Consider the following 18,547-nt stretch of genomic DNA (forward strand, 5'->3'; position numbering starts at 1 on the left):
CGAGGAAGGTAACCTTATAAATGAAGACGAGCTAGCGAAATACATCAGGGATGTGCTGGATCATTCATTGTGAAATGTGGAAACATACCTTCTGGAAACACCTCCTCGTTTGCAGAAAGGATTGCCTACGGTTATAAAATGTGGTCGCTAAAGACACCTCAAGGCTACTTGATACATTTCGAGATGTACCAAGGATCAACCCAGAATATGTCGAAAGGTATGCGAAATCAACGGCACCGCTCTTTTGTATGCTGGACGAGTTTGATGAAGAGGTCAAACAATATCATTTCTCGATCCATTTCGACAATTTGTTCACATATATAAACGTTCTCTTAGGGTTTAAACAAAGACGCTACGAAGGTACAGGGACCATTCGTGAGAACTACATTCCGAAATCTTGTATTCTTCCATCTAAAAAGGAACTTATCAAGATGAAAGTTGAACGTGGGTGGACAGACGCTGTGAGATTGGAGAAGGCGAATATTTACTTCACTAAATGGAAAGACAATTCTATTGTAACAGTAGCGTCTGCAATATATGGCATTTATCCTATATCGACAGTTTCTAGATACTCCCGTGAAGTCCATAAAACAGTAGATGTTCCACGGCCTATGGCAATTAGTTGTTACAATAGCTTCATGGGTAGAACAGATCGAATGGACCAAAACGTATATACTTATCGCATATCAGCCAGGGTAAGGAAGTGGTGGTCATCAATTTTTACTTGGCTTGTTGGCGTCTCTTTGCAGAATGCTTGGATTCTTTATCACAAAGGTGGTGGAAATATGTCTCAACTTAAATGTCGTCAATCCACTGCCAGATATTATTGCAGAACTCAAGGTGTTGCAAAACTACCTGGCGGTTACCTTCGACCCAAAATTGATACCGAATATACAAATTCACGATACGACTACCAGGCGCATTTCATAGCAAAAATTCCACTAGGGAAGAGATGAAGATGTCAGGGCTCTAATTGCAAATCTAGCGTTAAAACTGAATGTGTAAAATGTAATGTTGGATTGTGCGTTGATTGCTTTCAAAAGTATCACTTTATACCCATAAACTAAATATTACAGATCATTTTTTGTTTACTTGTAAGTTAAGTACTTGTAATTTAAGCCTTTATCTTTTTATGTAACTTTACTCAAATAAAAATCAACAGTCATGTGTTTTATATGTATATACAATTAATTATTTTGTGCTCCTTAAAATGTTATAAGAATAAAAGTGCTATTTATTTTCAAAATAAATAAAAGTATATATAATTCATGTTAATTTTTGCAATTCGTATGGAAGTGAACAACGTTACATATACACAGCATACAACAGCCCACTCTGTCCCAACCCCACACAAAAAAAATTGTTTTCTATGACTTTAGGTGGCTAAATATAAGCAATACACAAAATTTCAACAAAATCCATCTATGTATGTTAGAATTTCTGTCAGTAATGGGTTAATAATCATTATAAATTTCAATTATTCAATACAGAAAGTTCGGATATCAAAGAGTGGCTTTACTTTCTTTTTTCGCTGCAAAATTTTTATAATAATATCAAAATTTAACTGTCTTGCCAAAACGGATTCAACACAAAGCGTGGCAAGTCCTGAAACTCGCTCTTGCGATAAACACGATCTATGAAAGTTTTTGATTCTTGAAAGGACGCTGAAGGAACGTTCTGCACTAGCTACAGTGACAGATATAGTGCAAAAGATACGTAAAGCACCACAAATGTTGGGGAAAGTCGTATACAGATTTTGGACATACGTAGATGGCATTTAGCAATTCCAATGGTGACAGACCTTTATCAAAATTTGCTTCGTAAATGTGTTTCAAGTGAATTATTTCGCATTCTAAGCTTTGAGAAATTTCCGACTTGTATTTTTCGAAAAATTATGCTGCGCTTGCCCGAACCGTACTTTCATCCATGTCTTCATATTGCCACAAAAACGAGAAGATCTCGTTCAAATTTCTCATAGCTGCAAATCGTTCAGTAATGCCAGTGATGACCAGGAATGTATTTTTTTTTAAATCAGACTTTGAGTCATCCGTAATCATCTCATTTAAATTATCTTCATAACGTCTTTTGGGGTTTCTCTTTCGAATGTCCTGAAACTTTGGCGAGATGTCCAATTTAATAGCAACTGTTTTGCATTCATTTAAAATTGTTCCCCATTGGTTCCTGATCAACTTCAAATCAGCTAATAAAGCATCTAGATGTCGGACCTCAACATTTATGGTGGCGTCTCTAGCTTGGAGGACCACGTTTCTTTCATTAATGATAGTCAGTATTTTTAACCAAATTGAGGACAGCAAGATACATTTGAACTTGTTGGTGTACTTGAGAATGCCGGCACCATCGCCGTATGCTTGCGCAGTCAAATTTGGCTTTTAGCTGAAAGACTATGAAGAGAGCTCGGTACATTTTTTTGAGGATGTCCCAACGTTGTGGAGTGCTACTGAAAATAGTAAAACATTTTTGTACAACCCCGAAGAAAGTAATTGCAGCCGTACAACATTCTGCTGCATCAACACCACATAAATTGAGACAGTGGTTTGCACAAGGCGAGTAATTAGCATTCGAGTTTTTGACGAGAAAGCAAAATACTTTTCTTTCTTGCCTGGATCTAATATAGTTCCCTCATGTGCTTTGCACAAATTTCTATAAACTCGTTCTGAATGTCTGGGGAAAGATAGTGAACGTGTAAACGTTTGTGCTGCTCTTGTGAGATTCTAACTTTCTCCAAATAATCTCTAAGTATCGAATCATATTGGCTTATGAGATCTTAGATGCCCAAAAAATGTCCAAGATATATACTTTTGCCTTTGAAAGCTAGGCCTCTTTCACCCAAAAATAAAATAGTGTCCAATATTCCATATACAATTTCTTTCCACTTTTGAGTTTCAGTGATTAGTTGTTCATTGATAAGTGTATCATTTGTAGCCTTCTTCTGAATTAGATTTTGTAAAGATCGCCATTGAATATAACATTTAATGTGATCTTGAGTATTTTCGTGTGCTGGTAGTTTATCGCATAGCTTCTTCTACACCTGGAATTTGGAATATCCGTCAGGACAACAAATTTTAGGTCGATTTAAAGTGTTGGTGCTTCACAGACAACATGGTAGGCAATAAAAAGCATTGCTACTGGCACTCCACTCTAACCAGTCACGCTCCATTTGGCAAGGAAATGCCTCGTCATGACGATCACGTGGAAAAATAACAGAACACTTTTGATGACCTCTGGCGGCCACCGAGGTGTGATGGTAGCGTGTTCCGCCTACCATACCGTATGCCTTGGGTTCACACCCCGGGCATAGCAGCAACACAAATTTTAGAAATAAGGTTTTTCAATTAGAAGAAAATTTTTCTAAGCGGGGTTGCCCCTCAGCATTGTTTGGCAAGCGCTCCCAGTGTATTTCTGCCATGAAAAGCTCTCAGTGAAAACTCATCTGCCTTGCAGATGCCGTTCGTAGTCGGCATAAAACATATAGGTCCCGTCCGGCCAATTTGTAGGGAAAATCAAGAGGAGCATGACGCAAATTGGAACAGAAGCTCGGCCTTAGCTCTCTTCGGAGGTTATCGCGCCTTGCATTTATTTATTTTATTTTGTTATGACCTCGACTAATTATTTCGTTGACTCCTTCAGATCGCAAAAACTCATTATTCACGGTACCGATATCGAAGTCGTTTATATAATCTGGACTTTGATACAGGGTTGGTGGTATTGTTGGAAGACTTTTTGAAGATGAACCTTCATCAGTGTCACCACGAAAACTTTACGATTTCGGATTCATGTAAACATACATTTTTGTTTGATGCTTTTATTGTCTCCTCAGGCCCAGGCAAAAATCATTATCAATATTCGTTGCTTTTGAAATTCGGCTTAAAATTTACACATGGAACAACTAAAGACTCCTGAATTAAAAAAAAAATGTCTTAGTACCTCTAAATCGCGGGCCCCTGAGAAACACATTTTGGTTTAATTTTTTATTGTCGCCTCAGGCCCAGGCAAAAAATCATTATCAATATTCGTTGCTTTTGAAATTCGGCTCCTGAATTAAAAAAAAAAATGTCATGGTACCTCTAAATCGCAGGCCCCTGAGAAACCCCGGCCCGAGGGGAATCCGCCCCCCCTCTCGCCGAACCTGCTCCCCAAGTTGTTCAGTAACCATACCAAGCATACCAACTAATATGGAGCTGAATCATATCTTTATACATGCGTAACGGACTGACGGTGAAATTTTGAAGGGGACAGTCTATAGTATTTTCTTGGCCCTACTTCCGCACTGTTTCGTGAAATTGCTTCACGAAAATTTCGGGACTATTTGACAAATCATTTCGAAGCAATTTCGGGACAATTTCAAGATCACTTCTGGATTATTTTTGGAATCATTTCAAAATCTGTTTGGAACAATTTTTGGATCACTTCGGGTTTAGTTTAGGATAATTTCGAGGCTATTTCGAAATGATTTTAGAACTGTTAAAGGGTCACCTCGGGATTGTTTTAGGTATCATTTCGGGACAGTTTCTGGATTGTTGCGTGACTATTTCGAAACTATTTTGGTACTTTAACAGGATAACTTCGGGCCTATTTTAGGTATCATTTTAGGATAAGATCTTGAAATTGTTTCAAACTGGCTCCGAAATAGTCTCGAAATTATCCCGAAAATAAGCCGGTAGTAACTGTCAACTGTCACGAAATTAGTTCGAAATAGTTCCGAATATAAACCCGAAGTGCTGTAGCTGTCTCGAAATGATCCAGAAGTTGTCCCAAAAAGATAACTAAAATAACTCTGAAATCATCATAAATTTTTTTCCAAATTGGTTCCGAAATAGCCTCGAAGTGATTCTTAAATCAAATGAACTCCGAAGTTATCCTGTAAGAGTACCCAAATGGTTTCGAAATAGTCGCGCAATAATTCAGAAGCTGTCCCGAAATGGTACTTAAAAAAATTCCGAAGTAATCCTTTAATAGTCCTGAAATGATTTCGCGATGGCTTCGAACCGACTCTGAAATAATACCGAAATGGTCCAAAAATTGTTCCAAATTGGTCCCGAAATGATTTCGAAAAAACATTTAGAGTTTATCCTGAAATTGCCATAAAATTTCTTAGAAATTGTTTTGAAATTATCCTTAAAATAATCTGGAAGTTTTCCTGAAGCAATCCTAAAATTGTATTTTTTATATATATTTTTTCTTTATTATATATCTTTTCTTTTCTCGCAGCACTGAGGAGTATATGATTTGTTTGAGACCCTAGCGTAACTATAATAACTCTTCCAAAAGACGTAAAAATTCACATACTCGCACCGACTACGTCTAAAGATTTTATATCATGGAATTCAATACAAAATTGTACGCGACTGCAAACTCCAGATGGTGAATATTACATGGACTTTATAAATTTTGCAAACGTTCAAGTATAACTGGAACAATTTCGCAAGAAAAGGGAAAAAACGGCTATTTTTTCCTGTAACTATATTTTGAAATTTTTTTATCTAATAAATCTATCTATATGATACGTTTTGTTTTGTTTATTTTCCGACCGGGTGTATAATTGATGCATGTATATTGAAACGATTTTCCGTCATCCCTTGTCAACTTTAATTTGGAGATAAACCCGTTTCGGCGTTGTGCCATCATCTGTGTAATTTTTCGTTGTAATTCTCGGCGTTTTTCCATTGTCATTTTTGTTTCGAGAAATACAACGAAAAATTACACAGATGATGGCACAACGCCGAAACTGGTTTATCTCCAAATTAAATTTGACAAGGGATAATGGAAAACCGTTCCAATATACATCTATCTATATGATACTTTCACATGCAGTCTACCGATAGTTTTTATACTCAGCTGAGCAGAGCTCACAGAGTATATTAATTTTATTCGCATAACGGTACCCTGTAACGGCATAAACTAATCGAGATAGATATAGACTTCTATATATCATAACGGTAATTCGTAACGCCATAAACAAATCGAGATAGATATAGACTTCTATATATCAAATTGATCTAGGCAAAAAAAAAGAACTTTATTTAGCCATGTCCGTCCGTCCGTAAAAACGACAACTTGAGTGTGTACGTTCCTGGGCACTATCTCAGATCGCTATTTAAAATGAATGAAATCGGACTATAACCACGCCCACTTTTTCGATATCGAAAATTGCGAAAAACCGGAAAACTGCGATAATTCATTACCAAGGAGGGATAAAGCGATGAAACTTGGTAGGTGGGTTGACCTTATGACGCAGAATAGAAAATTAGTATTACTTTGGACAATGGGCGTGGCACCGCCCACTTTTAAAAGAAGGTAATTTAAAAGTTTTGCAAGGTGTAATTTGGCAGTCGTTGAAGATATCTTGATGAAATTTGGCAGGAACATTACTCCTATTAATATATGTGTCCTAAATAAAAATTTCCAAAATCGGATGTCAAACACGCCCACCTTTTAAAAAAAATGTTTAAGTCAAATTTTAACAAAAAATTTAATATCTTTACAGTATATAAGTAAATTATGTCAACATTCAACTCCATTAATGATATGGTGCAACAAAATGGAAAAATAAAAGAAAATGTCAAAATGGGCGTGGCTTCGCCCTTTTTCATTTAATTTTTCTAGAATACTTGTAATGCCATAAGTCGAACAAAAATTTACCAATCCTTGTGAAATTTGATACCATAGCTTCTATGACGATAACAGTTTTCTGTGATAATGGGCGAAATCGGTTTGAAACCACGCTCAGTTTTTATACACCGCCGACTTTCTGTCCTTCCGCTCGGCCGTTAACATGATAACTTGAGCAAACACCGATATATCTTTACTAAACTTTGTTCACGTACTTATCTGAACTCAATTTATCTTGGTATTGAAAATGGGCGAAATCCGACTATGACCACGCCCACTTTTTCGATATCGAAGTTTTCAAAAAATTTAAAAAATGCCATAACTCTATAGCAAATACGAAAAAAGAGATGAAACATGATAATTGGATTGGTTTATTGACGCAAAATATAACTTTAGAAAAAACTTTGTAAAATGGGTGTGACACCTACCATATTAAGTAGAAGAAAATGAAAAAGTTCTGCAGGGCGAAATCAAAAGCCCTTGGAATATTGGCAGAAATACTGTTCGTGGTATTACATATATAAATAAATTAGCGGTATCCTACAGATGATGTTCTGGGTCACCTTGGTCCACATTTTGTTCGATATCTCGAAAACGCCTTCACATATACAACTAAAGGCCACTCCCTTTTAAAACCCTCATTAATACCTTTAATTTGATACCCATATTGTACAAACACATTATAGAGTCACCCCTGGAGCCCTATTCGCTAACTGTGAGTTTTAAGGTGTACACAAGAAATTGTGTAAACTTTGAAATTCTGATTCTGTAAAGCAAAACTGTGAACAAAAAAACTAACTGATAAAAACTTCGTGAGTTTTCTTGGCAGCCAGTGTACACTTTTATGACATTCGAAACTCATATGCACTGTTGCAGAATGACATTTTTGTTTTCATGGCGTTTGATGAATATTTTCTCACTGATATACGACTTTTACATTCAGCGCTCATTCAGCAAAATAATGTGCGCAATAATTTACAGAATCGCATGAAAATTTAAAGTGTAAATTGTGTGTGCAAATGAGTTTTCAATGAGTGTACATTTTTCAGTTTTTCACAGTTAGAGAATTGACACCCTGTTCCACCTTTATTGCGATATATCGAAAAGGCCCAATCCCTTTTAAGGTACTCATTAACACCTTTAATTTGATACCCATATCGTACAAACACATTATAGAGTCACCCCTGGTCCACCTTTATGGCGATATCTCGATGAGGCGTCCACCTATAGAACTAAGGCCCAATCCCTTTTAAAATACTCTTTAATACCTTCCATTTGATAGCCATGTCATACAAACATATTCCAGGGTTAACCTAGGTTCAAAACTCTCAGCTGAGTATGTAATGTTCGGCTAGACCAGAACTTAGCCTTCCTTACTTGTTATAACTCAAACTGATAGTCTAAGGTTGTGAGCTTTCTCTCAGCAATATAATAATTCATAATGACTCAAGGTTCGATTCGAGCTCAAGGCCAGAACAATAATTTTTTTCTAATGATAATTATTGTTTTTGTAATTGATATTAGAGGAAAATTGTAAGTTTACAAACGGCGAAAACAAAAGCGCGCCTAAAAATCATATCCACACCATTAGGAATAAACTACATACAGAGTGTATGTGCCTACATGGTGATCAAAAGGAATATAAACAAAAAAGGCAACTCTTAGAGACCAATTGTACAGCGAACAACGGGACATTCATATGGCTTAGCAGCTAAAGGCTTGCACTGATATGAATGTTGGAGATTCGAGTTCAACACTCAGCTCCCGAAAAGCTAGCTGATGAAGAAGTGAAATTCAGAAACATGTCCTAGTAACCATCGCCGTTTGTAAACTTACAATTTTTCTCTAATATCAATTACAAAAACCATTGTATAAAGCAATATAAGCAAAGCTTGCTAATTAAATACATATGATAATTATTGTTATTTCTTAATTTTTCTAAATTTGAAAAATTGTATTTTGTTTTTTGGAATAGTAAACAAAACAAACACAATACAATTTTTCAAATTTAGAAAAATTAAAAAATAACAATAATTATCATTAGAAAAAAATTAGTGTTCTGGCCTTGAGCTCGAATCGAACCTTGAATCATTTATCAAAAGGCCGATAAAAACAACAAGTAAGGAAGATTAAGTTCGGGTGTAACCGAACATTACATACTCAGTTGAGAGCTATGGTGACAACATAAGGGAAAATAACCATGTAGGAAAATGAACCGAGGGAAACCCTGGAATGTGTTTGTATGACATGTGTATCAAATGAAAGTCATTAAAGAGTATTTTATGAGGGGGCCATAGTTCTATAGGTGGACGCCATTTAGGGATATAGCCATAAAGGTGGATCAGGGTTGACTCTAGAATGCGTTTGTACGATATGGGTATCAAATGAAAGGTATTAATGAGTATTTTAAAAGGGCGTGGACCTAAGTTCTATAGATGGACGCCTTTTCGAGATATCGCCGTAAAGATGGACCAGGGGTGACTCTAGAGTGCGTTTGTACGATATGGGTATCAAATGAAAGGTGTTAATGTGCATTTTAAAAGGGAGTGGGCCTTAGTTCTATAGGTGGACGCCGTTTCGAGATATCGCCATAAAGGTGGGCCAGGGGTGACTCTAGAATTCGTTTGTGTAATATGGGTATCAAACGAAAGGAGTTAATGAGTATTTTAAGAGGGAGGGGGGCTTAGTTCTATAGGTGGACGCATTTTCGAGGTATCGCAATAAAGGTGGACCAGGGGTGACTCTAGACTTTGTTTGTACGATATGGGTATCAAATGAAAGGTGTTAATGCGTATTTTTAAAAGGGAGTGGGCCTTCGTTCTATAGGTGTTCGCCTTTACGAGATATCGCCATAAAGGTGGACCAGGGGTGACTTTAGAATTTGCTTGTATGATATGGGTATCAAATGAAAGGTGTTAATGATTATTTTAAAAGGGCGTGGGGCTTAGTTCTATAGGTGGACCCCTTTTCGAGATATCGCCATAAAGGTGGACCAGGTGTGACTCTAGAATGCGTTTGTAAGATATGGGTATCAAATGAAAGGTGTTAATGAGTATTTTAAGAGGGAGTGGGCCTTAGTTCTATAGGTGGACGCCTTTTCGAGATATCGCCATAAAGATGGACCAGGTGTGACTCTAGAATGCGTTTGTACGATATGGGTATCAAATGAAAGGTGTTAATGAGTATTTTAAAAGGGAGTAATCCTTAGTTCCATAGGTGGACGCCGTTTCGAGATATCGCCATAAAGGTGGGCCAGGGGTGACTCTAGAATTCGTTTGTGCAATATGGGTATCAAACGAAAGGAGTTAAGGAGTATTTTAAGAGGGAGTGGGCCTTTCTGGACCAGGGGTGACTCTAGACTTTGTTTGTACGATATGGTTATCAAATGAAAGTTGTTAATGAGTATTTTTAAAAGGGAGTGGGCCTTCGTTCTATAGGTGTTCGCCTTTTCGAAATATCGCCATAAAGGTGGACCAGGGGTGACTCTAGAATGAGTTTGTACGATATGGGTATCAAATTAAAGGTATTAATGAGAGTTTTAAAAGGGAGTGGTGGTAGTTGTATATGTGAAGGCGTTTTCCAGATATCGACCAAAATGTGGACCAGGGTGACCCAGAACATCATCTGTTGGATACCGCTAATTTATTTATATATGTAATACCTGCCAAGATTTTACGGGTTTTTTATTTCGCCCTGCAGAACTTTTTCATTTTCTTCTACTTAATATGGTAGGTGTCACAACCATTTTATAAAGTTTTTTCTAAAGTTATATTTCGCGTCAATAAAACAATCCAATTACCTTACCATGTTTCATCCCTTTTTTCGTATTTGGTATAGAATTACGGCATTTTTTTCAATTGTCGTAATTTTCGATATCGAAAAAGTGGGCGTGGTCATAGTCGGATTTAGTTCATTTTTCATGCCAAGATAAAGTGAGTTCAGATAAGTACGTGAACTGAGTTTAGTAAAGATATATCGATTTTTGCTCAAGTTATCGTGTTAACGGCCATGCGGAAGGACAGACGGACGACTGTGTATAAAAACTGGGCGTGGCATCAACCGATTTCGCCCATTTTCACAGAAAACAGTTAGCGCTCTAAAATCTATGCCCCTACCAAATTTCAAAAGGATTGGTTAATTTTTGTTCGACTTATGGCGTTAAAAGTATCCTAGACAAATTAAAAGAAAAAGGGCGGAGCCACGCCCATTTTTAAATTTTCTTTTATTTTTATATTTTGTTGCACCATGTCATTACTGGAGTTGAATCTTGACATAATTTACTTATATACTGTAAAGATATTAAATTTTTTGTTAAAATTTGACTTAAACATTTTTTTTAAAAGGTGGGCGTGTTTGACATCCGATTTTGGAAATTTTTATTTAGGACACATATATTAATAGGAGTAATGTTCCTGCCAAATTTCATCAAGATATCTTCAACGACTGCCAAATTACAGCTTGCAAAAATTTTAAATTACCTTCTTTTAAAAGTGGGCGGTGCCACGCCCATTGTCCAAAAATTTATTAATTTTCTATTTTGCGTCATAATTTCAACTCATCTACCGAGTTTCGTCGCTTTATCGGTCTTTTGTAATGAATTATCGCACTTTTTCGGTTTTTCGAAATTTTCCATATCGAAAAAGTGGGCGTGGTTATAGTCCGATATCGTTCATTTTAAATAGCGATCTGATATGAGTGCTCAGGAACCTACATACCAAATTTCATCAAGATACCTAAAAATTTACTCAAGTTATCGTGTTAACGGACGGACGGACGGACGGACATGGCTCAATCAAATTTTTTTTCGATCCTGATTATTTTGATATATGGAAGTCTATATCTATCTCGATTCCTTTATATATGTACAACCAACCGTTATCCAATCAAACTTAATAGACTCTGTGAGCTCTGCTCAACTGAGTATAAAAACAATTAGTAATTCATAATTGTATTTCTTAGGACTACTTGCAGAACTTTTTAACATAAACTTAATTTTAATATTTGTCAACATTGTATGTGTTTAACCTCTCATAAGAAGCTAACTCTGAGTTAAAAAGATTACGTGTGTACAAATAAATAAATTGCGGTAGGAATGATACTTTTATAAGTCTGGAAGATTTGCGATAATAACGTAATAAAATGAACGGAAACCAAAAGAACACTTTACATTAAAACAAGTATTCCGGAAGAATAGAAAATCAACATTCGTCCGATATTTGTATACAATGAAAATCTCCGGCTAAATACGGAAAGCTGGCGGCCGCCGTGGTGTGATGGTAGTGTGCTCCGCCTACAACACCGAAGATCCCGGGAAAAGCAACATTAAAATTTTAGAAACGAGTTTTTTCAATTAGAAGAAAATTTTTCTAAGCGGTGTCGGCAAACACTCCGCATTTCTGCAACTAAAAGCTCTCAGTGAAAACTCATCTGCCTTACAAATGCCGTTCGGAGTCGACATAAAAGAAGTATGTCCCACCAATTTGTAGGAAAAATTAAAAAAGGAGCACAACGCAAATTGGAAGTGACACACCGCCTAAAATCGCTACGGACGCTATCGCGCCTTACATTTATTTATTTTTTTATATGAAAGATAAGTAGTTTTCATTCATTTCGGTATTAAATATAAGCTGACGGTATGAATCATACATCCTGCTTATTCTTTCGATTTCGGTTCTGATCCCGATTTCGGTAAAGCAAATTTGTAAGTTCCGATTCCGCATACAACACTTCCGTTACATCCCTCGTGTAAACGCATGAAGAACATAAACATTTGCAGTCAAAGTCGCAGCTATCCCACACATAGTCTTAACCATTGTGAATGATGACAAAGTGTGATCTCTTCTGCATAAACGTCAAAATTCCAAAGTGATTGGATCACCTGATTCGTATTTGACTATCGCTGTCTCATTCTGTAACTCTTTCTATCACCCGCTGAAGATAGGCGCCGCCATATTGAACAGCCTGTCAAAACGCTGAAAAGTAGCCATATTGAACAGCCTGTCAGGCAGTTGACAGATAAGAAATCACACTTTGTTATCATTCACAATGGTCTTAACCAATCAGTCTCACCAAGTGAGAGAAAGAGAAGTGCAAAATGTTATTTCTTCTCACAGCGAAACCGACGCTTTATTATAAATACAAGTAACATAGCATTGTGAATGATAACTGAGTGTGATATCTTCTGCATAGACGTCAAAATTCCAAAGTGATTGGATCACCTGATTTGTATTTGACTATCGCTGTCTCATTCTGTATCTCTTTCTATCACCCGCTGAAGATAGGCGCCGCCATATTGAACACCCTGTCAAAACGCTAAAAAGTAGCCATATTGAACATCCTGTCAGGAATATGACAGATAAGATATCACACTTAGTTATCATTCACAATGTAACACCGCACCATCAATGATACGTTCACACTAGGGATGTAACAGAGCTTGCGACTGCGATAAGTCAGCGTTTTCGGTACCGGCTGTGCAGAAACGGATGCATAACGGAAATCGGTCAATAGAAAAGTTTAACGGAAGATACCATATAGGATTTAGGCAAGAATGTATTTGGTTTGTCAGCTATAAGGAGTTATGTTTTCGTTTGGCCTCAGCACAAGGCGAATCTATATAAGCTGTTGGCAAAGCGAATTCAACCAACTCGCCGTGTAGAAGACTGTCATAATCAAGAAGAACCAATCAGCTGTTGGGATTACACCACCTAATACTGAATTCACCTTGGCTCAGCAAAATCGAAAATAATCGATTATTTCACTAAATTTTTCGACTGAACTTTTTAGGTAGTGTTGGCGAAGTTGATCGTCCTTTGCCGGATACAGGTCTAGTATGTTTCGATAACTATTACTATTAAGGTGCTAGCTCGACCATCTCAGGAATGATTGGATATGGCCACGCGAAATCTTCTAGGTCATCCCACCTCCCTTATTATATGAGAAACTTGTAGTAGTCAGAGCTCCGCCTGCTAAATGTGTGTTTGGTAAATTCATATTTGTAACTGGATTCCCCTCGAGTGAGTCGGATTGACAGCTGGGTTGGAGAAGCTTTAGCTTACAGCTGGTGGTTGATTCTGAATAAGTAAGAACATAACCTGTTCGTTATCCAGAGCTAAGTTGAGCCAGAGTGAAGCGTGTTTCCCAGCGAAGTCTCTTTTTCTCTTCTAAAAGAGTTGTAAATAATGTATGATGATAACAGGACTCACCGTTCATTATAGTGCTTAAGGAGGCTAGATCCAGGTGTTGTTTTCTGGGATGTCGTAGTTTGTGACAATTCGGCAAATTTTGTCTGTTCAGAAATTCATTATGCCTCCTTATATTGGCATCTTTTACCTTACTATGTAAATGACGTTCGGTGACAGCTCTGAGTGCATTACCTTGGCAGGCATGCAGCCTTTCCAGTGTATGTTTTTTAAGTTAGGCGGCCAAACTAGTTCTGGGAGTGTTCGAGAGAAAAGTAATTCGAAAGATTCACGGGCTTCTACGCGTCGTCCACGGAGAGTACGAAAGAATATTTTTGAGCTGTATGAGATTTATGCAAACACCAATATGGATCAGCGAATTGAAGCCTAGCAGCTACATGAGCTAGGTCATGTTATGCAAATCAAAGATGATATTCGGCCAAAAGGGTATTTTTATCCGAACCCGCCAATGATGGCAGAGGAAGAGGGTGGCCCCCAACTCTGCTAAATTGCAATAACCAGCTAACGCCAATTAGCGTAGCGAAGATGCGATTGTTGCGCCTTGTCAAAAGGCCATAAACGGCTAAGCGGAAAATAAGTAATACCAAGTAAGTTGATAGCAGGTGCTTCCGACAAGCTACTTGAGGATTTTGTTGCGGTTTTGTACTTTGGATACAATTTTGCATGCACCCCTTGAAACTAAGGCTGCTGTCGAACATTACCGCTTAGATCTTTGGGTGTCTGATAGTCCGTAGCGTAACAGAGCGCTCACTGACTTCGTGAAAAACCAGAAAGACTGGGAAGATAATCATTTATTATGGAGATTTATTCAGCGACCAGGGAAAAGGAAACAAAAGTAAATAGAAAATTTTAGGAAGTCACATTAAACCTCACCTCGGCAAAAGTTTGCCAAAAACTCCCAATGCATAGCTGCCTTGAAAGGCTATTCAGGAAAAATATATTTGAATCACAAATAACGTTCAGCGGGGGCAGAAAGCACGTATGTCCCGCGCGCGTCCGTCATCAGATAGATTATCTTCAAACTAACCGAGTACTGATCGCAGACATCTACAGATATCGGAACCGAAAGTCTCTGAAAGTAGCGCCAAATTTTAACCCTATTCCCCACCCTAAGTAATTAAAACTATTTCCTTTGCTGATGACTGTTTGAATACGACATCAGAAAACGAGTTTGATATACAGTACACACCCAACATGTTCTTCTGAAACGGCTATAACAGGGAACCTCATTATATGTGACCCGGTCTGTGAAAAGGTGGCTTATGACTCAAAAAAAAATGTGTCCACTTTTTTTCTGATTTCGATAGTTTTTGAGACGCTCTTTCACGTGGTGAAAACTAGAAAGTCCTAACTTGCTTAGAAGTGTACTAAAAATGTAGAGAAAGAAGAGCAAAAATGAAAGACGATGAAGCCTCTGGTTCCTTCGATACCACTTCGGTGTCTGATGAAGCATCGTCAGATTTTTTTGATAGCATTTTTTCGATGGCAATGGAGCCAAAATGTCGTTCAGAAACTGGTTTGTCCTTTGCCTTTTGGGCATGACTGTTCATAATGCAAAAGAAAAACTATTAAGAAACTGAAGAAATGCATTGTTTATCTTTAACAGCTGTTTCACGCAATTTCTTTTTTGAGTCATAAGCCACCTTTTCATAGACCGGGTCACATATTATGCTTTAGGATATTACATTGTGACAAAGAAAACACAGATGCAAGGGCCGACTTTTGGTATTGGTCGTCAAACTGTTGTATATAGTGAAAGATATTCTGATACGAAAGAATATTGTTTGCTGTTGCCATTATTTTATACAACACTTGAAAAAGAAGTGATCACTGATCGTGATTGGCCGAAAGACAGCAGCTACTTTGAAGCTCGTGTAAACATTTTAAGCAATAACGAGAAAAGAAGTTTCCGCCAAATTTGAGGTTTGGTTTTTGGTGTAACGATAAATAAGCCACAGTCGAAAAATATTGCTGTTCAAAAAGGTTGTTCTCTGAAGTGATCGCTCATATATGTAACTATAGTGTTGGGTTAATAAAATTCGAATTTTCGCGAAAATGGATCATTGTGGTGTTAAAAACTGTGAGGGGGAGACAGGCGTAGACTCACAATTTTATAAAAATGTAAGTGAACCTAAATTCTTTGCATGCCAGAAATTGAGGGCCCCAGGATTGTTAGGCAACAGATTAATTCACAAATAAACTATCGGAAAGTTTTAAACGCACATAGATGAAACGGGCCAGTGTTTTCAAATTGGAACAAAATTTTTTTTTAATGAAAGCAGATTTTTAATCAGAACCGAGCTCTGAGGTTTACGATCCTCGCACATTACTTGTCAAAAGTTAATGTTGCTTTAATAGATAATGCGTATTCGTAATCGAACTCATTATCTATACCTCATGAATCAAACCCAAACGATCTCATATGATAAAAATATGCTTATATTGCATACTTATGTATGTAAACTTGTTGTATGTATACATACGTGTTTATAAATAATTACATATATATGAGCGTTTAAAAAATATTTTGTTTTTCCCAGGAAACATATTCCATAGAGTTGTTTCGACCAGTATTGCCAGAACTCTTTTTGCAAGTCGTCTAGATTGGAAAAAACCCTGCTCAAATCGGATAAATAAAATTAAACTAAAAGCGTTATGCTTAAATTCGAGAAAGTCTTTTTAAACCGAGTCATCCCTCAACAGCTGTTATTAAAAGCTTCCCAGAAAGTTTTCAATAGCTTTGCAGAACTGGAATGAAAAAATGCAGCTTCCGCCAATTTGAAGAACAAAATTAAAAGTGTTACTACTCCAGTTAGAAGATAAGTTCTGCCTGGTCTTCTTGAGTTTTTATATGACTATTATGAACCGATTATCGAAGAAATTAAGCTTCTAATATTATTTCACCTTTTACTTAGTCTGAGGGCACAGTGCTTGCTATAAGCTCAGCTAGGCGTAAAGCGATCTTCAAACATTGCTGCTACTCTGGCAACTTTTATGGCTTTTCAAAAGAAATAATGTTCATATTTTGGCATCTTTATAATAAATATGGCATCACCTTTCGCCCTCAGTAAGTGCCGGTTGGCACAGCAGAATCTGGCAATGAAATTTCTTCTTAATGCACCCCAACGAATCACTTGCTTTCTCTGATAAATTGAAGTAGGAGTGAAAAATCAACCTTCTTAACCTCTGTCAGACTGTTGAAAACCCGTCCACCCAGAAATCTGAGTCGTCTTATTTTCAGTCCTGGACATCGGTAAAAATAGCGTTGAAACTCCTCAGCCTCCTCATCCTGACAGCTTCTGCAGACGAAACTTGTTGGTATGCGCCACCATAAATACTCTCATTTGTTTAGCTTGAGAACGAAGCTGGTTCCACTCCTATGCAAAAATACCATATCATAAGGACCTCGCAATCATTCCGGTTCGTCCACAGTAAGTCCGTTGCCTCATATTCTTCGATTTTCCTCAGAAGATAACCCCGCAGTGGTCATACGGAGCTGTCCGCCTCTCTTATGTGCATTTCTGAACCCTGCCTTGACATGTCGCCTGCAAATTCATTCCCTTTAATATCGCTGTCCCCCCGGACCCAAAAAAGGAAGACATTGAGATGGCTTATCGACGCCAGCGACGCTCGAGACCTGCGCATGATATCCGACTTGTTCCTGTTAGAATCGAATGCCTTTGAAGAGGCCTGACTGTTCACAAAGATCGTTACATTGATATCTGGAACTATGCAGCAGTCGGGCAGCTCTCTCTATGGCATAGGCCTCCACTTGGAAGGCACTTCATGAGTCAGGAAATCGGTACGATTTATTTACCTTCAGATTTTTTGTTTATATTCCAGCTCCAGTTTCCTTTTCCATTTTCGAGCTGTGATATGGTCGGTGTCTGACGTTAGATCAGTTGCGATTCCGTTTAGTCGTCCCTTTGTCATACCATCTACCATCGTTGCGTGTCTGTATTGGGTTGGTTTACACATGTTGGATTATCTTAGTCCCAGATTTCTTTTTGTCGTCAATCCCTGCACCAACATTTGTAGAGGCAGCAATGAAAAATTATTACATAATGTCGAAAATTTTCCACACGATTTGTATGGTAAAACTAAAATGGATAAGGCAACGCTAAGAATCGAATCTAAATTTAAGGAAACTTTTTCTGTCAGGCGGATTGATATAGGAGAAAACAGCTAAAATACGGGCCGCTCTAATGCATATAAGTATGCACATGTGGCATATGATGATTTGATTTCTAAGATGGATTGTCTTAATGCGGTATTAAGAAGATTTTTGCCTTCTAATTGCTTCTTGAGCTCTGCGGTCATCGTTTCTTAATCATGTGTAGAACCGACTTCAAAGTTCAAAAAGACATGCAAAGAACTGTTTTCCCAGCTCAACTTAAAAATCGGATATCAAATAAGCTGACATGATAAAAATAAAAAAATTCGAGTCCAAAACCATCTTAACATAAACTTTAAATTTAGGGCGGACTCTTTTTAAAAGAAATTTACTAAACTGTCTTCTTTTCTAGATTTATATTTATTTTCATATCTATTGGGCTTCATAGACGATCAACGAGATTGGTTGAATTTTGTGTGCGTCAGTGCAGTCAGGTAGAGCAGCTTAATAAACAAACCTTTCTTTAAGAAAGTTAAGGCAAGGCAAATCATATTCATAAATGACTCATAAGTTTAATAATTGCAAATATTCCAACATCTTT

This window comes from Eurosta solidaginis, chromosome 3 (genome assembly GCF_040869045.1).
Source record: "Eurosta solidaginis isolate ZX-2024a chromosome 3, ASM4086904v1, whole genome shotgun sequence".
Classification (NCBI taxonomy): domain Eukaryota; kingdom Metazoa; phylum Arthropoda; class Insecta; order Diptera; family Tephritidae; genus Eurosta; species Eurosta solidaginis.